We start from the raw sequence: 27,427 nt of genomic DNA, 5'->3' as shown, positions 1-27,427 counted from the left end.
CCAATCAGCGGTATCGAGCATCAGCAAGTGAGGAACAGCAGAACGGGAAGCCACAGTAATCATGAATGATGCTGAGAAGAGCCCGAGCCTGCGGAAGGAAGATGAGGTCACTGGAAAGCAACAGCCGCCCGAGCTTGAGGGAGCAGCGTGAGCCCTGACTGACTGACTGATCGAAGACCTTTTTGCCTGAAATTGAGGGCGATTTGAAGTGTTGCTGCTCAAAGGCACTCCCTGCTGGTGAGCAGAGGCAAATGCTCGAGTGAAACAGCCGTGCTTGGGCAGAAACAGAAAGCTTTCAGGTTTGAGAAAGGAAAAGTGGTGTCCTGTGACTCAGTGGCAACATGTTAATCTGGGAGGTGCCTGTAAAGTTCAAAGAGCGACCTTGAGGTAATTGCTGCTTATTCCAAAAGCACACTCACTCCTTCGAGCCGGAATTGAACCAGCGACCTAAGGATTACTTCAATTGTTTAATTCACTACAGTGCTCCGCTCTACCAGCTGAGCTATCGAAGGGAAGTGATAAAAATTGATGTCTGTGGCGATTATTCACCGTGCGCCTGTTGACATGTTCAGACTCATGGACTCCAGTGCTGATCGAAGACTTCTTTCACCTGAAAGCGAGAGCTGAGTGTTTTGAAGTATTGCTGCTCAAAAGCACTCCCTGCTGGTGAGCAGAGGCAAAACAGCCTTGTTTGGGCAGACACAAAAAGTTTTGCGGCTTGAGAAAGGAAAAGAGGCGTCCTGTGCCTTCATGGCAACATGTTAATCTGTAAGGTGCCTGTAAAGTTAAGAGAGCGACCTTGAACTAACTGCTGCTTATTGCAAAATCACGCATACTCCTTCGAGCAGGAATTGAACAAATGACGTAAGGATGACTTTATCTTATTTTCCACGACAGTCTTGTGGCGCTACCAGCTGAGATATCGAAGGGAAGCGGCAAAAATGTTTCACTTTGGTGATTGTTCACCGTGCACCTTTGACACACCCGGACTCGTGGATTCCAGTGCTCATGACTGAGGCTGACTCGGTACCTGCTCATACCGCAGCGCTGTGGGAGTGTGAGCTGCTCTGTGTTCTCCACAGCCTGGGCCAGTGACACAATGAATAATGTGACTGATTATTGATCTGGAGATTGTGGGTTTAAGTTTACGGAGGGTGTCAAGTGGAAGGCCGGGCCTGGAGAGCATTGGAATAGTCGAGTCCAGAAGCAAACAAAGGCACGGATGAGGGTTTCAGCAGCAGAACTTCATTCTGGCAGTTGGGATTTGTTTCTGCTGATGTTAATAACCGCTATAACTGGGCTGAAATTCAATATTCTGGATCTATGTCAAATAAATCAACTTTGTTTCAAACGGAATGGTTCAATTACTTGCTGAATTCAAGATAAGAGACTAATTGATGTCCTAATTACCGATTATTATGCCTATTCTCCTTTCTCACTGCAGATTATTTCAGCTCGCATACCTTCAATTACTCTCATGGCCAAGTCCCAGTTCCCCGGTCCTTCCTGATTGCCTTATCCAGCCTTCAGATCCATGGAAGGTATCGGTAATGTACCCGGGATCACTAAACACAAAACCCAGTCTGTGAATCACTTTCAGCTACTGGACTTATCGTGTGTCCCACAGCATCTCTCTCACCTTCAATGCGTGAATAGAGCATCAGGCCTGGAAATCTCGTCTTCAATTTAAATACACTCATCAAATGCATTGAACAAAATACAAACAAGTAAACACATCACGGACCAATAATCCAGCACTAAATTCAAAGGAGTAAGTCTGTTATCAAACTCCTTGAGTGGACAGAATAAAGAAAAATCCCAACTCTAAGATTCCCTCGAATCCTTTGCAAATACCTTACAAATCTTGACAATAATCAACAAGTCTAATTTAATGTTGACCTTTATCTTGAGTGGGGTTGGAATACAGAAGTGATGCTTCAGTTGCAAAGAATCTTGGTCAGACCCCATCTGGAGAACTGGGCACTGAACCTAAGGAGAGATAAATCGGCTTTGGGAAAGATACAGTGCAGATTCACCAGAATGATGCCGGGGTTAAAAGGATTAAATTATGAGGATAGGTGGCATGAACTTGGTTTTTATTCCCATGAGTTTGGAACATTGAGATGTGATCTCACCGAGGTGTTTAAAATAATAAAGGTATACAATAAGGTAGATACAGAGAAATTATTTCTTCTGGAGGGGGAATCCAGAACAAGTCAGTAATATATATCAAGAAAAGCAGTGGTCCCAGAATCGACCCCTGGGGAACACCACTGTATACCTCCCTCCATTCCGAAAATCAGTCATTCAGCACTACACTCTGCTTCATGTTATTCAGCCAATTCTGTATCAATGCTGCTACTGCCCCTTTTATTCCATGGGCTTCAATCTTGATGACAAGCCTATTATGCGGCACTGTATCAAACGCCTTTTGAAAGTCCATACACACCACATCAACCGAATGGTCCTCATCGACCCTCTCTGTTACCTTGTCAAAAAACTGTATCAAGTTAGTTAAACACGATTTGCCTTTAACAAATCCGTGCTGGCTTTCCCTAATCCTTGTCCAAGTGACTGCTAATTCTATCCCGGATTATCGTTGCTAGAACTTTCCCCACTACCGAGGTTAAACTGACTGGTCTGTAGATGCTGGGTTTTATCATTCACCCTTTCTTGAACAAGAATGTAACATTTGCAATTCTCCAGTCCTCTGGCATCACCCCCATACCAAGGGATATTGGGAAGATTATGGCCAGTACCTCTGCAATTTCCACCGTTACTTCCCCCAGCAAAGTAGGATGCATCCCATCCGGACCAGGTGACGTTTCTACTTTAAGTACAGACAGCCTTTCAAGTACCTCCTCTTTATGAATTTTTCGCCAATCCAGTATCTCAACGACATCTTCCTTTACTGACACTTTGGCAGCATTTTCTTCCTTGGTAAAGACAGATGCAAAGTATTTATTTAGTGCCTCCGCCATGCCCACTGCCTCCTATTGCTACTTGCTCACTCTATCCTGGGCCAGTGGTGCAATGGATAACGCATTTGACTAAAAATCACAAGATTATAAGTTCGACTCCAATTATGCTTGGATTTTTTTTTTGCAAACTGTGCATTATTTTATGGCCTTCAATACCTTGTAAGCTGTCCTACTTGCTGGTGCTGCCGGGCTGCATACCTGGTAAGTGCCTTCTTAGTGCAGCAAGCAGTGCATCAGTGTCATAATTTGAAAGTCCTGAATTCAATCTTCACAGAAGACATCAAGGAATACGAAGCTTTTTTTTTTTCCATCTCTCACCTCATCTTTCCATCTTTGCTGCAGAGCAAAATCAAGAACTTTTGCTTGCTGCAGCACATCAAAAGATTTGCTGCCCCTTGACCTCTCTGTACTCAAACACACAGCGAAGTTTAGGAAATACATGGGCTATGGAATCACTGACAACACTCCTGTTTCTGTAGAATTGCACCAAGACAAACGGTGAGTGGAGAATATAATCAATGATCCCACTACTTCTCACATGCTAAGTGACAGCTTTACCAGTTGAGCTAATTCCTCGTTTGCTGTTTGTAAATCGTCCTTCACAGTTCCCGCCTCGCACTCGCCTCCAAGCTGCTCCACGACCAGCAGAGAAATCTTGCCTTGGGTTGCCGCTCCCTGAATATATGAAATACTTTGCTCCAATCGGCGGTATCGAGCATCAGCAAGTGAGGAACAGCAGAACGGGAAGCCACAGTAATCATGAATGATGCTGAGAAGAGCCCGAGCCTGCGGAAGGAAGATGAGGTCACTGGAAAGCAACAGCCGCCCGAGCTTGAGGGAGCAGCGTGAGCCCTGACTGACTGACTGATCGAAGAACTTTTTGCCTGAAATTGAGGGCGATTATAGCAGATAGTGTTTTTTTTTTTTTTTTTTAGTGAACCTAGGTCCCTAGTATAGTTAACATTTTCTAATTTCAACGTAATTTAAAAGGGGTAACTCAGCTAAGGCAAGTCATGGCAGCAGACCTCGCACCCGTGATATGCTCCTCCTGCAAGATGTGGGAAGTCATGGACACGACCAGTGTCCCTGCCGACCATGTGTGCGGGAAGTGTGTCCACCTGCAGCTACTGACCGATCGTATCTCGGAGCTGGAGCTGCGGGTGGACTCACTGTGGAGCATCCGCGATGCAGAGAAACTCGTGGATAGCACGTTTAGCGAGTTGGTCACACCGCAGGTAAAGGGTATACAGGCAGGAAGTGAATGGGTGACCACCAGGAAGAGTAAGAGATGCAGGCAGGTAGTGCAGGGGTCCCCTGTGTCCATCCCCCTCTCAAACAGATATGCCACTTTGGATGCTGTTGGGGGGGATGACTTATCAGGGGAAGGCAGCAGCAGCCAACTTCCTGGCACCACGGGTAGCTCTGCTGCACAGGCTGGGAGGAAAAAGAGTGGCAGAGCTATAGTGATAGGGGACTCAATTGTAAGGGGAATAGACAGGCGTTTCTGCGGCCGCAACCGAGACTCCAGGATGGTGTGTTGCCTCCCTGGTGCAAGGATCAAGGATATCTCGGAGCGGCTACAGAACATTTTGGAGGGGGAGGGCGAAAGCCAGCTGTCGTGGTGCACATAGGCACCAACGATATAGGTAAAAAAGGGGATGAGGTCCTAAAAGCAGAATATAGGGAGTTAGGAGGTAAATTAAAAAATAGGACCTCAAAGGTAGTAATCTCAGGATTGCTGCCAGTGCCACGTGCTAGTCAGAGTAGAAATAGGAGGATATTTCAAATGAATACGTGGCTAGAGGAATGGTGCAAGGGGGAGGGATTCAAATTCCTGGGACACTGGAAACGGTTCTGGGGGAGGTGGGACCAGTACAAACCGGACGGTCTGCACCTGGGCAGGGCCGGGACCGCTGTCCTAGGAGGAGTGTTTGCTAGTGCTGTTGGGGAGGGTTTAAACTAAAGTGGCAGGGGGTTGGGAACCTGAGCAGGGAGAGAGAGGAAAGCGTAACAGGAAGGGACAGAAGGTATGGAGTAATAGGTAAAGTGTTATAAAAGGAAAAAGCAGGAACTAAGCGTCACAAAACAGATTTGAAAGTTCTTTATCTGAATGCACGTAGCATTCGTAATAAAATGGACGAGTTAACGGCACAAATAACTACGTATGGGTATGATCTTGTGGCCATTACAGAAACATGGCTGCAGGGTGACAACGACTGGGAATTAAATATGCCAGGGTATTTAACAATCAGGAAGGACAGGCAGGAAGGAAGGGGAGGTGGGGTGGCTATGTTAATAAAGGAAGGAATCACTGTAATACAGAGAAATGATATTGGGACAAAGCATCAAGATAATGAAACAGTTTGGGTGGAGATAAGGAATAATAAGGGAAAAAAAACATTAGTGGGCGTAGTATATAGGCCTCCTAATAGTTGCAACTCTGCTGGAAGAAGTATTAATCAGGAGATAGTCGGGGCATGTAATAAGGGAACAGCCATAATTATGGGGGATTTTAATTATCATATTAACTGGACAAATCAAATTGGGCAGAGCAGCCTTGAGGACGAGTTCATTGAGTGCATCAGGGATGGATTTCTTGAGCAGTATGTAACTGATCCTACAAGGGGGCAGGCAACCTTGGACCTGGTCCTGTGTAATGAGTCAGGATTAATTAATAATGTCCTAGTTAAGGATCCCCTTGGAACGAGCGACCACAACATGGTTGAATTCCATATCCAATTAGAGGGTGAGAAGGTTGATTCTCAAACAAGCGTACTGAGCTTGAATAAAGGAGACTATGATGGTATGAGAGCGGAATTGATTAAAGTGGACTGGGAAAATAGATTAAAGGGTAAGACGGTACATGAGCAGTGGTGTTCATTTAGGGAGTTATTTTACAACTTTCAAAATAAATATATTCCACTGAGGAAAAAAGGGTGTAAAAGGAATGACAGCCACCCGTGGCTAAGTAAAGAAATCAAGGATAGTATCCGACTAAAAACAAGGACATATAAGGTAGCCAAACTTAGTGGGAGGATAGAAGATTGGGAATTCTTCAAAATACAGCAAAAAGTAACTAAAGGATTGATTAAGAAAGGGAAGTTAGATTATGAAAAGAAATTAGCAAAAAATATAAAAACAGATAGCAAGAGTTTCTATAGTTATATAAAAAGAAAAAGGGTGGCTAAGGCAAACATAGGTCCCTTAGAGGATGAGACCGGGAAATTAATGGTGGGAAACATGGAGATGGCAAAAATGCTGAACAAATATTTTGTTTCAGTCTTTACAGTAGAGGACACTAAGAATATCCCAACACTGGACAAACAGGGGACTCTCGGGGGGGAGGAGCTAAATACGATTAAAATCACTCAAGAGATGGTACTCAGTAAAATAATGGGACTCAAGGCGGATAAATCCCCTGGACCTGATGGCTTCCATCCTAGGATCTTGAGGGAAGTGGCAGTAGGGATTGTGGATGCTTTGGTGATAGTTTTCCAAAATTCCCTGGACTCAGGAGAGGTCCCGGCAGATTGGAAAACTGCTAATGTAACACCGTTATTTAAAAAGTGTAGTAGGCAGAAGGCTGGAAATTATAGGCCAGTTAGCTTAACATCTGTGGTGGGTAAAATTTTGGAGTCTATTATTAAGGAGACAGTAACGGAACATTTAGATAAGCATAATTTAATAGGACAAAGTCAGCATGGCTTTATGAAGGGGAAGTCATGTCTGACAAATTTGCTTGAGTTCTTCGAGGATATAACGTATAGGGTGGATAAAGGGGAACCAGTGGACGTAGTGTATTTAGACTTCCAGAAGGCATTCGACAAGGTGCCACATAAAAGATTATTACTTAAGATAAAAAATCACGGGATTGGGGGTAATATTCTGGCATGGGTGGAGGATTGGTTATCGAACAGGAAGCAGAGAGTTGGGATAAATGGTTCATTTTCGGACTGGCAACCAGTAACCAGTGGTGTTCCACAGGGGTCGGTGCTGGGTCCCCAACTCTTTACAATCTATATTAACGATTTGGAGGAGGGGACCGAGTGCAACATATCAAAATTTGCAGATGATACAAAGATGGGAGGGAAAGTAGAGAGTGAGGAGGACATAAAAAACCTGCAAGGGGATATAGACAGGCTGGGTGAGTGGGCGGAGATTTGGCAGATGCAATATAATATTGGAAAATGTGAGGTTATGCACTTTGGCAGGAAAAATCACAGAGCAAGTTATTTTCTTAATGGCGAGAGACTGGAAAGTACTGCAGTACAAAGGGATCTGGGGGTCCTAGTGCAAGAAAATCAAAAAGTTGGTATGCAGGTGCAGCAGGTGATCAAGAAAGCCAACGGAATGTTGGCTTTTATTGCTAGGGGGATAGAATATAAAAACAGGGAGGTATTGCTGCAGTTATATAAGGTATTGGTGAGACCGCACCTGGAATACTGCATACAGTTTTGGTCTCCATACTTAAGAAAAGACATACTTGCTCTCGAGGCAGTACAAAGAAGGTTCACTCGGTTAATCCCGGGGATGAGGGGGCGGACATATGAGGAGAGGTTGAGTAGATTGGGACTCTACTCATTGGAGTTCAGAAGAATGAGAGGCGATCTTATTGAAACATATAAGATTGTGAAGGGTCTTGATCGGGTGGATGCAGTAAGGATGTTCCCAAAGATGGGTGAAACTAGAACTAGGGGGCATGATCTTAGAATAAGGGGCTGCTCTTTCAAAACTGAGATGAGGAGAAACTTCTTCACTCAGAGGGTGGTAGGTCTGTGGAATTTGCTGCCCCAGGAAGCTGTGGAAGCTACATCATTAGATAAATTTAAAACAGAAATAGACAGTTTCCTAGAAGTAAAGGGAATTAGGGGTTATGGGGAGCGGGCAGGAAATTGGACATGAAGCTGAGTTCGGATCGGTCAATGCCCTGTGGGTGGCGGAGAGGGCCCAGGGGCTATGTGGCCGGGTCCTGCTCCGACTTCTTGTGTTCTTTAGATTTGTGGTTGGGATCAGATCAGCCATGATCTTATTGAATGGCGGAGCAGGCTCGAGGGGCCGATTGGCCTACTCCTGCTCCAATTTCTTATGTTCTTATGCGGCAGCTATACAAAGCCCTGGTTAGACCACACCTGAAGTAATGTATTCAGTTCTGGGTAACGCAACAAAGGAAGGATATATTGGCTGTGGAGTGAGTGCAGCGTCGATTTACTAGAATGTTACCTGGACCCCAAGGGTTAAATTACGCGGAGAGATTACACAAACTAGGGTTTACCTCGAATTTAGTCGATTAAGGGCTGATTTGATCGAACTTTTCAAAATATTAAGGGGAACTGATGGAGTAGATCGAGAAAAACTATTACCGCCGGTTGGGATGTCTGGGACTCGGGGACATCGCCTGAACATTAGGGTCAGGACTTTCAGGAGTGAAGTTGGGAAACACCTCTGCAAGCAAAGGGAGGTAGAAGTTTGGAACTCTCTTCCGCAAACGGCAGTTGATGCGAACTGAATTGTTAATTTTAAACCTGAGATTGATCGATTTTTGTTAACTGAAATTATTAAGCGATACGGAGCGAAGGCGATTATATGGAGTTCGGTCACATATCAGCCATGATCTGTTTGAATTGCGGAACAGGCTCGAGGTGTGAAATGGCATACTTATATTCCTCAGCTCCTCATTGGTGAGAATGATTCTGCATTGGCCGGAAATCGAACCAAAGTCTCCCGCATAAGGGGTGAGAATTCGACGCCTGCACAACCAATGCGCGCGTTCTTAACAGCAGCATGTTTCCATTTGGAATCCGATCTGAATGAACATGCCGTTTACAGCTGCGGTGGCCGAGTGTTTAAAGCGTTGGACTCAAAATTCAATTGAGGTTTTCCTGCGCAGGTTTGAATTCTGCTCGCGGAGCAACTGTTTCAAGATCACTTCAGTGCTGAAATAGATTAATTGGAGTTAATTGACCGCATTTATCTCTCTCCCTGAATGAGAGATTCGACAGCGTGGCCGGTGCTTTTAATTAGTGTCAGATCTTCTCTTGCAAGATTTCAAGACCCGAGAAGGAATCACTCCCAATCTGTAACTTAAATTCTGCTAGTTTGCAAAACATGACATTTCTACTCTTCATTTTCTTTGCCTGCATCTCTCTATCTCTCCCTGTCTCTGTCTCTTGTCTCTCTGTGTTGTCCCCGATGGACTTCTCAGGCTTCGTTGAACGGCGAGAGCTGATCGAACCGGCAATAATATCTGAGAATGTGAAAGAAAAAAAAGACGGAGACAGTAGGAAAAGTAAAGGTGCAACCCAGCTGATAAATTCGTAGCTAATGTATCCACATTCATGGATCTTCACTCTCATAGTGAATGAAAGCAGCAATTTGAGTAAAGTGTACTTATGGTGGAGTGTGAACTATGACGATGCCGAGACAGACCACAATGTCGTTTCAGAGTAATTCATTCTGTAAAGTGTTACTTGATAATACAAGTCGTACATTCAAAACTAATTTGATATTGTTGAAATGATATAATTGGTGCAGAACCTGACATTGTTCTACATCGTATATCGTACAAGAAAGCGGAATTGTATGGACATGGTGTTCTGAAAGGATGGCGGATCGGCTGCGTCGCAGCGAAATTTTACAGTGGCTGCACGGCTCTGTTGCCAGTTGGTCTTTGGGTCTGATTCTCGCTCAAGGAGTTTCACTGGTTAAAATCCCGAATGAGCCCCGTTGTGTCCCCATTTTTAGTCAAAGATCACCAATTGGCTTCTCATTTCCTTTCAGCGGTGCATAAGGCAGATTTGACTTATCTCCAGCAGAGCATGTTTGAGCACCAGAGGACATAATGCAGACGGTTTGTCCACGAAAGACTCGTGGATGAAATGAAGATAATCTTTCAAGAAGTTGTACAGATTGAAGCCGTCACCTGAATTTATCCCAATTCAGGCGATCTCATGGGTACAGATACAAAAGGTAAAGGATGCTGCATTGGACTGGAACCAAACCACTGGTTTCCCACCGGCAGGCGAGGGTTCTAAACTGAACCACCAATGCACACACGGCTGCAGGCTGCACGTGTAGCGTTGGATAAAACTCTGGAACATGCAGTCTGGCAGAGTTCCTGTGATGAGCCTGCGCAGTCTACAGCCGCGTACTACCTGTGGGTGACCAAACGAGTGGGTCAAGCATGGTCTTGAAATTCACTGAGATTCGAAATCACTTCACACCGCCACTGTAAAATGGTTAAATAAATAACAGCTGTAGTTTCCAAGCAATGTTTACTTCTCTCAGAAATAAAGTTATAATCCAGCCCTATGTGCATCTCACGACATGAGACGAATTTCCTTTAAGCTGCAGCGTAAATTCTGCTCAATCACAGAATTGGAAATTTAGACTATTTTTCTTTGCATGTATCTCTCTATCTCTGTCTGCGTTTCTTCACTTTCGGTGTTGCTCCCTAATGGACTTATCAGGCTTCCTTCAACGGCCAGGTCTGGAAACCCGGGATGGGAAAAGGCTGTCGGTTCTTCGTCCAATTGTTGGATTTCGATGGGATGAGTTTTGCTATTTTCAGTCTCCGTTTTCGGGAAATATAAAACCAGATGGGTTTTCACCTCCTCGGGTCCCGACACCTTCGGGTAATGGGAATGAACCCGATCTATCGTTCGGTCTTAATATCTGTATTCTCATTGTTTAACAATAAAATTACGGGGTTACAGTTATTTTCAGGACACATTTTAGAAATTAACACATAACAGGCTTATTCGAAAACTAGAAGCACGTGGGATTAAAGGGCCGGTGTTAACGTGGGCAAGTAATTGTCTAAGGGATAGGAGGCAGAGATTAGTGGTGAACGGATGTTTTTTCTGACTGGGGAGAAAAATGCAGTGGAATCCCCCAGGGGTCGGTATTAGGATTATTGCTTTTCTTGTCATGTATAAATGACTTGGATGTGCGAAAGGGGAGTACAATTTCGAAGTTTCCGGATGATACAAAACTTGGCAACGTAGTAAATCGTGAGCAAGATAATAGCAGAATTCAGGATGAGATGGACAGACTGGTGAAATGGGCAGTCACGTGACAGATTTAACGCCGATCAGTGTGAAGTGATGCACTTTTGGAAGAAGAACATGGAGAGGCAGTATAATCTAAATGGAACAATTTATGGGGGGTTGCAAGATCAGAGGGGCCTGCGGGTTCATATTCATAAAACAAGGCAAGCTGATAAGGTGGTTAAGAAAGCATATGGGATACTTGGCTTTGTAAAGAGGGGCATTGAATACAAAAAAAAGGAAATCATACTAATCCTTACAAATCAGTGGTGAGGCCTCAGCTGAAGTCTATTGAACAGATCTGGGCACCACACTTTAGGATGAAAAGGCATTGAAGAGGATTCAGAGCAGGTTGACCTGGATGACACCAGTGATGAGGGACTTCAGTTTTGTGGAGAGATTGGAGAAGCTGGGATTATTCTCCTTACAACAGAGCTGGTTAACGGGAGACCTAATAGAGATATTCAAAATAATGAGGAGTTTTGAAAGAGCAAGTAGGGAGAAACTGTTTCCTCTGGCAAGTGGGTCGGTAACCAGAGATCACAGATTTAAAATAATTGGCAAAAGAACTAGAGGGGAATTGAGGAGAATTATTTTCACACAAGAGGTTTGTTAAGATCAGGAACGCACTTCCTGAAAGGATGGTGGAAGCAGATTCCATAGGATCATTTAAAAGGCAATTGGACATAATTGAAGAGGACTAATTTGCAGTGTTATGGGGAAAAATCTGGGGTGTGGGTCCAATTTGGACAGGTCTTCGAAAAAGCTGACACTGGCACGACGGCCGAATGGGCTCCTTCTGTGCTGTTAGATTCTATGATTCTATGATTACCTTCTGAATCATTGCAATTGATGCTATTCAGTGTTGAGCAACCAGGGAAATTATAACCGTGATATTCGGCTTCTCCATTCCCTTATGAATATCGCAGATTATAATGTCCAGGCGGGGGTGGGACTGAATGGGGGATAGAGTGCGGAGATTGTAATGGAAGCCTAGCAGAATGAACTTGGTCTCATCAGTTTTTGTTATTTTTCCTACCAGTTGCCCGAAGCAGGCGGTGAACCTTTTTCTCGAGAGAGGATCGTCATTTCAGTTCAGAAGGAAAAAGGTATCAAGAAAATCGGGTAAAACGCACACAGAATGATCCGGGACTTACAGCACACCCCTTTTAAACAGACACAGATATGGAATAATCCGGGACTAACAGTACGTCCCTTTTTAACGGAAACAGACACGGAATGATCCGGTCATAAATCTTCATTATGGTCCATAAGTTTCTCTTACGTTGACGATAAGATTTACTCTTTTTACAATGACACCAATGTACAATCTGATACTTCGCGACCATACAATCTCAACACCTTCCTGGAAGGAACTGTTGCTGATTTCAGCAAACAATGCAATACCCACGGTCTGCCGTTTCGAGAAGGATGGGACTTTGACCAGACCTTCTGTGTGGACTGAATGAGAGTAAACAAAACTTGAACAAAATAACGACGAGGATGGGATTCGAACCCACGCGTGCATAGCACAATGGATTAGCAGTCCATCGCCTTAACCTCTCGGCCACCTCGTCGCATGCGGAAATAAACGAAAGCTCCTTTATTCAAAATGAAAATACTGGCTATGTTGCCAATCTGAAATAAAAACTGTCAATGTGTTTATCCTCAGCAGGTCAGGCAGAATCTTTAGACATGGAAACAGAGTTAACGTTTCAGGTCGATGACCATCACATGAGTATTCCAACTCACTCAACTTGCGCCTTGTCGATGGTTGAACGGCTTCAGGGAATGAGAAGGTGAGTGACTTGGCTCAGAATATCCAGCCTCTGACCTGCTCTTGTAACCACAGTGCGTATGTGGCTGGTCCAGTTATGTTTCTGGTTAATGATAACCACTAGTATGTTGATGGTGGGGGTTCGGCGATGTTAATACCAAATCCCAACAGAAGAGATGTAATGTAAAGATTCCAGGGATGAGGGGTATACGTTTCATGGATAGATTGGAGAAGCTGGGGTTGTTCTGCTTGGAACAGAGACGGTTACGAGGAGATTTGATAGAGGTATTCAAAATCATGAAGGATCTGGACAGAGTGGATAGAGAGAAACTGTTCCTATTGGCGGAAGGTTCAAGGAGCAGAGAACATAGATTTAAGGTGTTTGGCAAAAGAACCAAAGGTGACATGAGGAAAAACTTTTCTACACAGCGAGTGTTTAGGATCTGGAATACACCGCCCGAGGGGGTGGTGGAGGCAGATTCAATCATGGTCTTCAATAAGGAACTGGATAAGTATTTGAAACGAAAGAAAATACAGGGCGACAGGGATAGGGTGGGGGAGTTGGTCTATCTGGGTTGAACTTGCAGAGAGCCGGCACGGATTCGATGTGCCGAATGGCCTCTTTTCGTGCTGTGACCTTTCTCTGATTCTATTCTATTTGTGGGAGGCGATGCAAAGCGACCGGAGCGTGACGTAAATCGACCTGCTCATGTACATTCCCTGATAATAAATCCTAGTGTGATGCAAAGAAGAAATTCCTAATTATGGTCCATATCTTTTATATTATACTGACTATAAGAGGTACTCGGTTCACCAGGGCGCCATTGTGCACATTGATTGATACTTCGCCGAGATCACACCTTACAGTCCCAACACCTCCGTCTAAGAAACAGTTGGGTGGCAATCCAGACTTTGCTGAATTGTGCAAACAGGTGTAAACCAGCAATGCGGAAATGCACTTCTTATCAAAGAAGGGTTTATGGTGAGGCGGCCAAAATGAAAAACTCTACAAATTCTGGCAGCAGTAAGATTCAAGCCCACATAATTCAGAGATGGAAGCCAGCATCTTCGACAGCGAAGTTACTCACGCACATGGCAAACCCTTCAGTTCTGATGATTCAGGTCATAGAGCTGAAACGTTCCCTCTGGTTCTTTCTCCACAGGTGCTGCCTGACCTGCTCAGCGTTTTCAGCATTTTCTGTTTTCATTTTTGTGATTTCACAATGGCTGTTTACCTGAAAACACCCAATTTGACCCAAGGACGCAGCTCGCACTTCACTTTCCCCACGCGCTTAAAGTCTGTCGTTTCCGAACAAAATCCCCTCCGCGCCGAACTTTCAAAGGACCTTTCGCTCACGGCCAATCTCCTGTAATCGACACTTTTTCACCATTGTCGCTCTTCTCATTTCTCCTCATTCCTTTTCAATCGGACATTTCCACAGACCTTTCAAGATCAAGCGGAACATTTCCGACTTTCCTGCACCGCCCAGATTGCCAAAAATGCACCTTTCAGTCGTCATTCGCAGCTATGTAGCGCCGCCCGTCTCCCCCGCACATCTACTGCTCGGGGAAAAGCGCCAACGACCATGAAAACAAAACCCAGCTCTTCAGTTAACATCCCCCGTGTCACAAGATACCCCATGGAAATTTCACGAATGCCAGTCCTGCTTTCTAAGTGCTTGTCCCTGGAACAGACACGCAGATGGAAATGTATCGACTGGCTTCAAGTCACAAATGAACATTGATGCGAACGGGACATGTGTCCACCAGGAACAGGGGTCGATGTAGAGCAAACTAAACGGCATCACAAAGTGAAAGTGAGTATTAGAGTAGCAAGGCCCCAGTAAAGTCTCAATGAAATGGACCATGATTGTGGAAGGAAGACAAAGCTGGAAGAAGCGGCGGGTCTGAATTTTGGATCATCCAGCAGAGAGACATGAAAGAACAAAAACAGGATACAGACAAAGGTGCTGGAGGCAGAAAGATAAAGAACGAATTAAGAGGAATGAAAAGAGAGTGACTTACTTGAGAGCGAAGAGACATTAATGTGTAGACATTGGCTGCAGCAACTGGATTGCCCCTTTACTTTTTCTACTGTCTCAGTCTTTCTTTCACCTTCTCTGCTGGTGTTGCAGGTTCGACCAGCCGTCGCCGTTCAAGGAAGCCTGAGAAGTCCATCAGGGGACAACACAAAAGACCGAGACAGGGAGAGATAGAGAAATGCATGCAAAGAAAATAAAGAGAATAAATAGAATCATACAATCATAAAATGGTTACAGCACAGAAGGAGGCTATTCGGTCCATCGAGCCCGTGCCGGCTCATTGTAAGAGCGATCCAATTCGTCCCACTCCCCCGCCTCTTCCCGTTAGACCTGCATTTTTTTCCCTTCAACTACTTATCAAATTTCTTTTTGAAAGCCACGATTGAATCTACTTCCACCGCCCTTTCAGGCAGCACATTCCAGATTATCACTACTCGATGGGTAAAAAAAGTGTTTCCTCATGTCGCCTTTGGTTCTTTTGCCAATCACCTTAAATCTGTGTCCTCTGGTTCTCGACTCTTCCGCCAATGGGAACAGTTTCTATTTATTGACTTTATCGAAACCCTTCATGGTTTTGAACACTTCTATCAAATCTCCTTTTAACGTTCTCTGCTCTGAGGAGAAGAACCACAGCACGGGGTAAATGCGATCAATTAGCTTCAATTCATTTACTTGAGCATTAAGCAGCTCTTTAAACGTTCCTGTGACATTATGGTCGCGCGACCTCGCGGTCCAGGGTGTTTAATCAACTTTCTATGGAGGAGTGGGTTTCAATCCCACTGCTGTTAGAATTTCTGCCAATGTTTATTTTGACCTGTTCGCAGAAAACCCGAATGTCGTGCGATGGAGCAGAGGCTGTGAGATAAGCTGAAAGTCAAAGTGCAGATATTATTTTCATCACGGGGGCAGGACACGTTTCCAAAGGTAAGGGCCTCTCACCTTAAGATTCTTTCCAGCAGAGTGGGACAGGTGATCAAAGTAACCGGGCTCCAGCGGCGCAATCGGTCAGTGCGCGGTCCTTATGTGATATTACAGGGTCGGGAATGTTAGTCGAGTCTCACCGAGATCAACCAATCCTTTTCCTTGTGAACATTTCGACTGGAGTTGAAGGTACAATTGTTGTGTTCCAAAATGCATCTACTTATTTTAATTGCCATGTGGTTCCTCCGGACTACGCTGTTGCAATAACAGATGAGATATTTACTGTTATGAGTTTGCAGGAGGGAGGCTGCGGAATTGGAGCCACAAACTATGATTTCGGTCCATTTAAAATTATGGGATTTAGCTTGAGCTTTAAATCAGCGCGTTAGACCGCTCAGGCACGATACTTTCCATCTTGCGATCTTCAGGAGCTACTTTTACAGGAATAGAATTACTGCAAACAAGAATTCTACCCCTCAAGCACCAACGCTCACACGGCAGCAGGATGCATGTGTCCAGTTAGACGATCAGCCTCCTTCTTGAGAGTGTTTCGCCAATCCAGCTCAGAGTGGATTAAGCATTATAAATTCGGGTGGGACTGGAGCCACTTGCATAAGAGGAAGTGGAGGGGGTTGTTTCCCTTCCTTGACGAACGTTATTGATCCTGTTGCTGTTTTGCTGCAAAATTTTACTTCCCAGCGCCGAAGTCGCTCGTTTTAACAGCGGGTCAACATCAAAAGGCGTGGAGAAAATGAGGGCTCGTCCGGGATCTCTCGCATATTTCAATCAGCAAACCCGAATCAAGAATCATTCCCCTGGACCAACGAGCCTGCTGAAAAAATAGCACCAAGTAGCGATATGCGAGGGTGACTTTCTGAGTATCAGCGCCCACTTTCCCCAAATCTCCTTTAAAGTACACGAAATAAAAATATGCCCGTACATGAGTGAAAAGTTATAAAGCTAATTTCTTCTATGTTGGGTTTTGTTTCGGGTTCCCGATGCTGTTCTAGGTGACTGGGGACGGTTCATGAGTTAACGGGTGTAAGTTTGCGATACTCCGGTGTAAGCGTGCAGATACTCCGGTGTAAGGGTGCAGATACTCCGGTGTAAGCGTGCAGATACTCCGGTGTAAGGGTGCAGATACTCGGATTTAAGGGTGCAGATACTCGGATTTAAGGGTGCAGATACTCGGATTTAAGGGTGCAGATCTTCGGATGTAAGGATTTGTTGCCGCGACTGAAATGCGGCTTAGAACTGTTGTTATTGTCCGAGGCAGCGCTGCAGGATCCTTTAATGATCTCTCACAAATGAACTGAAACCTTTCGGAATGTGAAGACAATTTTGCGTTCAAAAATAAAGGTATTGACATTCATTGTGGAAACAGTCTGGTGTCACTCACTGCAGAAATATCCATGTCAGAGTGAAGCGGCTCTCCTGCAACCTTCGGACCTTGTCTGTCAAGAAGAATTCTGATTTCCGTGAAGCCAATCACAGGTTAAATGGCGGAAGATCGGCCGTTCTCAGCTGGCCATCGAAACCGAGCATTTATTTTGCAACCAAAGCACACATTGGAAACCAGTAAATGCGAGACCATGAACCTTAAGGTAAAAGTTACCCTTGCGTCCCTTGGTGGGCTCGAATTACTAACTTTTCTATTAATAGCCGAACGCGCAAACCGATTGTGCGACAGAGAAGCGATACGTTCGCTATTGGACCACTAATTCAACGAGCTAAAAATTCAGGTTGCAGCGATCAATATAACATCTCTCTATTATCAGTTTACTTTTCCAAAATAAAGTGTGTGAAGTTTGCACGAGTCAAAATCTGTGCTGTATTATTTCTGAACATTAAACTCACCTTGCCATTAAACACCTGTATGTTGGAAGACTCAGTCCCCTCGTGGCAGATAGGGTTGATCTTTCAAGCTGTGATTCGCCATTCTTCATTCTCTCCCAATAATATACAGGTTTGCTGAAATTGTGATGAGTTGAAATGAGCAGGTCCAACGAGCAGGTCTCTGACACTACACGGTGTACACAAAGTTGTCTCTTGCACTTACATTCAGGCGGGCGGCAGTTTTCACTCTTAAACCAGTAACTATGGTGTTAAGAAGAAAAAGGCCGAAAAATACTCGATTTCAGCGCGGTGACACTGGGCCAGAGTAAAGTTCAGTTAATGTGATTGCCGAGTGGTGAGAGGGTGGATTTGGAACTCCTGTGCGGCTGCGCTGCGCATTGTCCAAATCTGCTTGGAGCGATATTCTCTTCAATTCATCACTTGCAGGGACATTTGATTCCATATTTCTTTTCTCTGGTGCTTGGTGAGATTTCAGAACTTGAAAACGACCCGTGTTTACCCCAACCTCGTCAATTACGCACTGACAGATACAAAGCGGTCACACTCTGGTTCATTGAGATGAAAACTGGGAGCGATTTTACCGTCGAATGCAAAGGCGAACAAAACTCATTCAAAGAAAGTGCAGGTCATTGAGGTGCCTTTAAATTGCTAAGTGTTTGCACTGAACTTCTTCCCAAAGCGTTTGTGATTCACATGGTGTGATTTGGGGATTTCTCCCTCTTTGCAAAAGTTCCATCCGCAGTTCAAGATCAAAAGTCGAGGGCAAAATGAGGCGCCTTCCTGAAATTTGGGAACTAGGGAAGCAGACCTTAGAGCAAGGTTCTGTTTATTGAGAAAAAGCAGATACAATATTCATCCCGGTAACGATCCAGAATCCGATCAGCTCGAAAAGTAACGGTTACCCCGGCGGGATTTGAACACGCGGCCTTCTGGTGGAGCAGTGAGTGATGTGGATCGAAGGAGGAAGTTGAAAAGTGGGAAATTATAGATTCAGTGAGTGGGCAAAACTGTGGCAAACAGAGTTCAATGTGAGTGAGAGCGAGGTCATCCACTTTAAATCTAAGAAATATGAATCAGAGTATTTTCCAAATGCTGATAAGCTCGGAACTGTGGAGGAGCAGAGAAATGTAGGGGTCCTTCCACAGAAATCACTTCAAACTAGAAAAGGTACAAAAAAGGTTTGAATTTTTCAATGAGATGTTAGTAACGGCTGGTCAGCTTGCCAGATTAATACATGCCATAAGTTCGTGATCGCGGGTTTGATTCCTGTCTGGGCTAATAAGGGGCTTTGTTTTGGGTTTTCGTAATTTTAAAATCCAAGCTTTACAAACAGATCCACAGACAAATTCACGGGACAATTTTATTGAATAACATCCATTGTAACTTTACCCCTGGGCCGGAGAAACACGTCTTTCTTTTTTCTTTTTCTTTCTCCGGTTTGCAGATGAACGTTTAACTCGCGGCCTGTTCCCGTTAATGATCATCAGCAACATCAGAGAGACAGAGCGGGTCTGACCGCCCCGAGATGTGGAAAACGGATCAGTTCAGAACAAATGCATCAAATCAAATAGTCACCCGGCGCCGAGAGAGACAAAACCAAGAGAAAAAGGCAGAAGGTAACAGAGAAATAAAAAACAAAAAAAGACGATAGAAATATTTCCCATCCTTCATGTCTCTCTATTCAATCCCCAATCCTTCAGTGGCGGGAATAAAATGTCACTGTAAATAAATGTCAGAATCGACCCAAAGATGAAGAAACTAAACAACCAAAAACTGCCAAACACGGGTTTGAACCAAAGACCTTTAAATTTTCAGTCCAATGCAATCCCGACTGAGCTATTGGGACACCAAAGCAAATACAACTTTTCTTCATTGACTTGCAAGAAAATATAAACCCGCGAGGCCATGCCCCTCCTGTTCATTACCGCACTTCATAGATAAATATCGCTCTCATGTATACACACAAGCAGTTCATGTATAAACATCACACGCATATATACACACCCACAGTTCATATATAAACATCGCACTTATATATACACACAGAGAGTTCATGGATAAATATCACACTTATATCTACACACCCACAGATCATATACAAAGAAAACACATATATGCACACCCACAGTTCATATATAAACATCACACTCAGATGTACACACCCTCAGATCATCCATAAACATTGCACTCATATAGATACACCCACAGTTCATATATAAACATCGCACTCATATAGATACACCCACAGTTCATATATAAACATCGCACTCATATAGATACACCCACAGTTCATATATAAACATCACACTCATATATACACACCCACAGTTCATATATAAACATCGCACTCATATATACACACACAGTTCATATATAAATATCGCACTTATAAATACACACCCACAGTACATATATAAGCATCACATTCAAATATACACACACAGAGTTCATATATAAACAACACACTCATATATACATACCCACAGCTCATATATAAACATCGCGCTTATAAATACACACCCACAGTTCATATATAAGCATCACACTCATATATACACACCCACAGTTCATATATAAACATCGCACTCATATATACACACCCACAGTTCATAAGTAAACATCGCATTCGTATATAAATAGCCACAGTTCATATATAAACATCGGACAAAGAAATACGCACCCACATTTCATATGTAAACATCACATTCATATATACACACCCACAGTTCATATCTAAAAGGCACATTCATATATACATACACACAGCTCAGATATAAACATTGCACTCATATATACACACTCACAGTTCATATATAAACATCGCACTCATATATACGCACCAGCAGTTCATATTTAAACATCACACTCGTATATACTTACCCACAATGCATATTTAAACATCACAAATATATATACACAACCACAGTTCATATATAAACATCGCACTCATATAGACACTCCCACAGTTTATGAAACAGCAGCGCACTAAAACTTACACATTGAGTTTATAGGAGGGAGATCGGTTCCCACCGCCGCTAGAGCTCTCGGAGTGGCAGAGGCGGAAGCACCAGGAGCCGAACAAACTCTGAATCTCATCGTCAACACAGGCAGGTAGATCCACCTGTGAAATTGCATCGCACTTGTGTATGAGGGAGGGTAATGGCTTCTGAGAAGGAACAAAGGGGGTCTAATTGCTTCTTAGTGGAGATCCGGTGGGGCAAGGGGAACCCAGAGAGGGGAAGGGACTATCAGAGGGTATTAGAGGGTGTAAGTGGGTCACAGAGTGGGCAAATGAGTGTCAGAGGGTATCAGCGAGTATAAGAAGGCTCAGGGTGTATGGGTGGATAAGGGGCATTTAGCGGGCATCAGAGAACATAAAGGGTGCTGAAAAGGTTCAAGGAGGATAATGGATTCTCTGAGGATATCGGAGAAGATAAGGAGCTCAGGGAGAATCGAAGAGGGCAAGGGGGTGGGGGTTGTGTTCAGTAGGTATCAGGGAGGCGAATTGATCCAGAGCTGTCATCTTCTAAATATTACATTTTCTAAACATCAACGCATTTAATAACAGCAAAAAATGAAGCCGATTGAACCGATAATCTGCCGTGCCCCATGTGGAGGGAATGGGAAGGTAGATTCGGGAGGGAGTGGATATTTGGCAACACTCACGGTTTCCTTTCACACAGCTCAGTGTTGTGTGTTTGTATAACTGGATATCATGAACTAGAGATAAGAGGTTGCATTTTGAACCTTTTATCACCCAGTTTGAGAAATAAACTCAATCCCCAATCCTTCAGTGGCTGGGATAAAATTTCACTGCAAATAAATGCGAGAATCGCCGCAAAGAAGAAGAAATTAAATAACCAAAAACTGGATTGAACCAAAGACCTTTAAATTTTCAGTTTAATGCAACACCGACTGAGCCATATGGACACAAAAGCAAATGCAACTTTTCGCCATTGTCTTGCAAGAAAATAGAACCCCAAAGACGCCTTGCTGTTCATTACCGCACTTCATATATAAACATCACACTCATATATAACCAACCACAGTCCATAGATAAACACCACACTCATATATACACATCCACAGTTCAAGATATAAACAACGCACTCACAGACACACACCCACAGTTCATATATATAAACATCGAACTTATATATGCACACCCACAGTTCATATGTCAATACTGCACTCATATATATATACATCCATAGTTCATATATAAACATCACAATCATATATACACACCCAGAGTTCATATACAAACATCGCACTCCTACATACACACCCACAGTTGATATATAAACATCGCACCCACATATACAAATCGACAGTCCATATATAAACATCTCACTCATATATACACACCCACAGTTCATATATAAACATCGCACTCAGAGATACTCACCCACAGTTCATATATAAACATCGCACCCACATATACAAATCGATAGTCCATATATAAACATCGCACTCATATATGCATACCCACAGTTCATATATAAACATCGCACCCATATATAAGCACCCAGAGTTCATATATAAATATCGCATTCATTAATACTCACCCACAGCTTAGATATAAACATCGCAATTTTTTATTCGTGCATGGGATGTGGGCGTCACTGGCGAGGCCAGCATTTATTGCCCATCCCTAATTGCGCTTGAGAAGGAGGTGGTGAGCCGCCTTCCAGAACTGCTGCAGTCCGTGCGGTGAAGCTTCTCCCACAGTGCTGCGAGGAAGGGAGTTCCAGGATTTTGACACAGCGACGATGAAGGAATGATGATATATTTCCAAGACGGGATGGTGTGTGGCTTGGAGGGGAACGTGTAGGTGGTGTTGTTCACATGTGCCTGCTGCTCTTGTCCTTCTAGGTTGTAGAGGTCGCGGGTTTGGGAGGTGCTGTCGAAGAAGCCTTGGCGAGTTGCTGCAGTGCATCCTATGGATGGTACACACTGCAGCCACTGTGCGCCGGTGGTGAAGGGAGTGAATGTTTAGGGTGGTGGATGGGGTGCCAATGAAGCGGGCTGCTTTGTCCTGGATGGTGTCGAGCTTCTTAAGTGTTGTTGGAGCTGCACTCATCCAGGCGAGTGGAAAGTATTTCATCACACTCCTGACTTGTGACTTGTAGATAGGTGAAAGGCTTTGGGGGGTCAGGAGGTGAGTCACTCGCCGCAGAATACCCAGCCTCTGACCTGGTCTTGCAGCCACAATATTTATATGGCTGGTCCAGTTAAGTTTCTGGTCAATGGTGACCCCCAGGATGTTGATGGTGGGGGATTCGGTGATGGTAATACCGTTGAATGTCAAGGGGAGGTGGTTGGACTGTTTCTTGTTGGAGATGGTCATTGCCTGGCACTGGTGCGAATGTTACTTGCCACTTATGAGCACAAGCCTGGATGTTGTCCAGGTCTTGCTGCATAAGGGCTGGGATTGCTTCATTATTTGAGGGGTTGCGAATGGAACTGAACACTTTGCAATCATCAGCGAGCAACCCCATTTCTGAACTTATGATGGAGGGACGGTTATTGATGAAGCAGCTGAAGATGGTTGGGCCTAGGACACTGCCATGAGGAACTCCTGGAGCAATGTCCTGGGGCTGAGATGTTTGGCCTCCAACAACCACGACCATCTTCCTTTGTGCGAAGTATGAATCCAGCCACTGGAGAGTTTTCCCCCTGATTCCCATTGACTTCAATTTTACTAGAGCTCCTTGGTGCCACGTTCGGTCAAATGCTGCCTTGATGTCAAGGGCAGTCACTCTCACATCACCTCTGGAATTCAGCTCTTTTGTCCATGTTTGGACCAACGCTGTAATGAGGTCTGGAGCCGAGTGGTCCTGGCTGAACACAAATAGAGCATCGGTGAGCAGGTTATTGGTGAGTAAGTGCCGCTTGACAGCACTGTCGACGACACCTTCCATCACTTTGCTGATGATTGAGAGTATACTGATGGGGCGATAATTGGCCGGATTGGATTTGTCCTGCTTTTTGTCAGCAATTTTCCTCGTTGTCGGGTGGATGCCAGTGTTGTAGCTGTACTGGAAGAGTTTGGCTAGACGCGCAGCTCATTCTGGAGCACAAGCCTTCAGCACGACAGCCGGGATGTTGTCGGGGCCCATCGCCTTTGCTGTATCCAGTGCACTCAGCCGTTTCTTGATATCACGTGGAGTGATTCGAATTGGCTGAAGACTGGCTTATGTGATGGTGGGGATATCGGGAGGAGGCCGAGATGGATCATCCACTCTGCACTTCTTCCTGATGATGGTTGCAAACGCTTCAGCCTTGTCTTTTGCACTCACGTGCTGGATTCCGCCATCATTGAGGATGGGGATGTTGACAGAGCCTCCTCCTCCCGTTAGTTGTTCAATTTTCCACCACCATTCACGACTGGATGTGGCAGGACTGCAGAGCTTTGATCCGATCCGTTGGTTCTGGATTCGCTTAGCTCTGTCCATAGCATGTTGCTTCCGCTGTTTAACATGCATGTAGTCCTGAGTTGTAGCTTCACCAGGTTGGCACCAAATTTTTCGGTGCGCCTGGCGCTGTACCTGGCATGCTCTTATGCACTCCACATTGAACCAGGGTTGATCCCCTGGCTTGTTTATGAATGGAAGAGTGAGGAATATGAAGTGTCAAGATATTAAAGATTATGCTGGAATACAATTCTGCTGATACTGATGGCCCACAGCACCTCACGGATGCCCAGTTTTGAGCTGCTAGACCTGTTCTGAATCTATCCCATTTAGCACGGTGGTAGTGCCACACAACACGTTGGATGGTATCCTCAGTGCGAAGACGGGACTTCGTCTCCACGAGGACTGTGCGGTGGTCACTCCTACCAATACTGTCATGGACAGATGCATTTGCGACAGGTAGATTGGTGACGACGAGGTCAAGTAACTTTTTCCCTCGTGTTGGTTCTCTCACCATCTGCCGCAGTTCCAGTCTGACATTTATATCCTTCAGGACTCGGCCAGTTCAGTCAGCAGTGATCCTACCGAGACACTCTTGGTGATGGACATTGAAGTCCTCCACCCAGAGTACATTCTGTGCCCTTGCTACCCTCAGTGCTTCCCCCAAGTGGTGTTCAACATGGAGGAGGATTGATACATCAGCTGAGGGAGGGCGGTAGGTGGTAATCAGCAGGAGCTTTCCTTGCCCATGTTTCACCTGATGCCATGAGATTTCATGGGGTCCAGATTGAATGTTGAGGACTCCCAGGGCCACTCCCTCCTGACTGTATATCACTGCACCGCCACCTCTGGTCGGTCTGTCCTGCCGGTGGGACAGGACATGCACAGGGATGGTGATGGAAGAGTCTGGGACGTTGGCTGAAAGGTATGATTCTGTGAGTATGGCTATGTCAGGCTGTTGCTTGACTGGTCTCTGGGACAGCTCTCCCAATTTTGGCACATGGCCCCAGATGTTAGTGAGGAGGACTTTGCAGGGTCGACTGGGCTTGGTTTGCCTTTGTCGTGTCCGTTGCCTAGTGGTCCGATGCCGGGTGGTCCGTCGGGTTTTATTCTTATTATGACTTTTATTAGCGAGATTTTACAACTGAATGGCTTGCTGGGCCTTTTCAGAGGGCAATTAAGAATCAACCACATTGCCGTGGGTCATATATACTCACCCACAGTTCACATATAAACATCGCATTCATATATACTCACCCACAGTTCATATATAAATATCGCACTGATATATAACCTCACACTGTTAATAAATCAACAGTGCGCTGATACACGCACACCCAGTTTATAGGAGCAGATCGGTACCGATCGCCGATAGAGCTCTCAGATTCGGAGAGGCGGAAGTAGCAGCGACCGAACAAACTCTGGATCTCATCCTTAAGACAGACCGGTCGATCCACCTGTGAAATTACATCGCACTTGGGTATCAGGGAGGGTAATGGGTTCTGAGAAGGTATCAGGGAGCCTAATGGCTTCTTAGTGGCGATCCATCGGGGCAAGGGGATCTCAGAGAGGGGAAGGGACTGTCAGAGGGTATCAGAGAGTGCAAGGGGATCTCAGAGCGGGGAAGGGACAGTCAGAGGGTATCAGAGAGTGTTCGGGGATCTCAGGGAGGGGAAGGGACTGTCAGAGGGCATCGGAGAGTATATTAAGAACTGAGAGAGGGGAAGGACTGCCGAGTCTGAGAGAGTGTAAGGGGGCTCAGGGCGGATCTGTGTAAGCGGCATTCAGTGGGTATCAGAGAAGTTAAAGAGCGCTGACAAAGTTCAAAGAGGATCATGGACTCTCTGAGGTAAGAATCAGAGCGCATCAGAGAAGATAAGGAGCTCAGGGAGAATCAAAGAGGGTAAGGGGGACTGAGGAGGTATCAGAGAGGCGAATGGATCCAGAGATGTCATCTTCTAAATGTTACAATTTCTAACCTTCAACATTTTTTATAACAGCAATAAATGAAGCCGATTGAACCGATAATCTGCCGTGTCCCATCTGGAGGGAATGAGAAGGTAGAATCGGGAGGGACTGGATATTTGGCAACGCTCAAGGTTTCATTTCACACAGCTCAGTGTTGTGTCTGTTTTTTAACTGGATTTCATGAACTCGAGAAAAGAGGTTGCAATTTGAAAATTTTATTACCCGTTGTGAAAAGTAGAACACAAATGCGCCCAAAGTGGGGCTCGAACCCACGACCCTGAAATTAAGAGTCTCATGCTCTACCGACTGAGCTAGCCGGGCTGGTTGCTAAAATTTTTCCCATTCTATTATTGTAGAGAGACAGCTGTTGGCTTTGCTGCAGGGGTTCAGTTCGTTCTGCAATCTCAGGGTTTCTCCTTCTGTGCACCTGATTTTCATTCTGGAGTCAGTCTGATGCCTTTTGCACGTCATTCAGCACCACGCTGAGCTGAAAAGGAACATCGGAACAGGAGAGGGCCATTCAGCCCCTCTTCCTGCTGTGCCATTCAATTCGATCATGACGTGATCTGCAACTCAACTCTCCTTCCCCGCCTTGAACACAAATCCCTTGGAACCCAAACCGAGAAATGATCGACCAATATCAGTCTTGAAAATTTGAATTGAGCCACAATCCACATCCTTTTGGCCGAGAGAGTTCCAGCTTTCGGCCGTATTTTGTTTGCTAAAGTAATTCCTGATTTCTTGCCTGATTGGTCTGTCTCCAATTTCAAGATTAAAACACCTCATTATGGATTCCGCCAACATAGAGAGAGATGACACAAAGATAGACAGAATTATAAGCAGTGTGGATGGAAGAATGAGATTACAGAGAGATATTACTAGATTAAGTGAATGGGCAAAACTGCGGCAAATGGATTTCAACGTAAGCAAGTTTGAGGCCGTCCACTTTGGACCTCAAAAAGATAGATCAGAAAACATATTAATGGATGTTACTCTAAAAAATTGACCTCATGACATTTTGTGTGGATTCGCTTGTTTCTCAAGTCTGCCAAACTTTTAAAAGTTACCAAAATATTGCAATTGGAACCTTATGGCCCGTACGGGTATCGAACCCGCGACCTTGGCGTTATTAGCACCACGCTCTAACCAACTGAGCTAACCGGCCATGTAGACATCTTAGCTTTATGGGCTTACCCGCGTGTTGTGTAGTTTGTGTTTATTTTTACACCAGCTGACAGGGTTTTACAACGAATATTGAAGAAACCACATCCCTTAAACATTGTTACTTGTTTCTGTATATACTGTCGAGGATGTAGATCAAAATTAACAAACAAAGAGCACTTTAATGTAACAAATTAAATTCCGATCAATATTATTTTACTAACAATCAACAGCCCATCCATAAAACACTGCCCCGCAA

General features: G+C 44.7%; 4 non-coding genes across 4 annotated transcripts; all 4 read right to left on the bottom strand.

Moving 5' to 3' along the window:
* Positions 1-419: 419 nt before the first annotated feature.
* On the bottom strand, positions 420-512 carry trnay-gua (transfer RNA tyrosine (anticodon GUA)). The gene is made up of 2 exons: positions 476-512; positions 420-455 (listed from the first exon to the last, which is right to left on the bottom strand). It is a non-coding gene; the product is annotated as a tRNA-Tyr (tRNA).
* Positions 513-12,521: 12,009 nt separating this feature from the next.
* On the bottom strand, positions 12,522-12,603 carry trnas-gcu (transfer RNA serine (anticodon GCU)). Its single transcript has one exon. It is a non-coding gene; the product is annotated as a tRNA-Ser (tRNA).
* A 13,652-nt stretch (positions 12,604-26,255) lies between these two features.
* Positions 26,256-26,328, bottom strand: trnak-cuu (transfer RNA lysine (anticodon CUU)). The gene has a single exon. It is a non-coding gene; the product is annotated as a tRNA-Lys (tRNA).
* A 770-nt stretch (positions 26,329-27,098) lies between these two features.
* On the bottom strand, positions 27,099-27,172 carry trnai-aau (transfer RNA isoleucine (anticodon AAU)). Its single transcript has one exon. It is a non-coding gene; the product is annotated as a tRNA-Ile (tRNA).
* Positions 27,173-27,427: the final 255 nt, after the last annotated feature.

This window comes from Heptranchias perlo, chromosome 20 (assembly GCF_035084215.1).
Source record: "Heptranchias perlo isolate sHepPer1 chromosome 20, sHepPer1.hap1, whole genome shotgun sequence".
Taxonomy (NCBI): domain Eukaryota; kingdom Metazoa; phylum Chordata; class Chondrichthyes; order Hexanchiformes; family Hexanchidae; genus Heptranchias; species Heptranchias perlo.
This window is presented reverse-complemented; position numbering and strand designations above follow the sequence as displayed.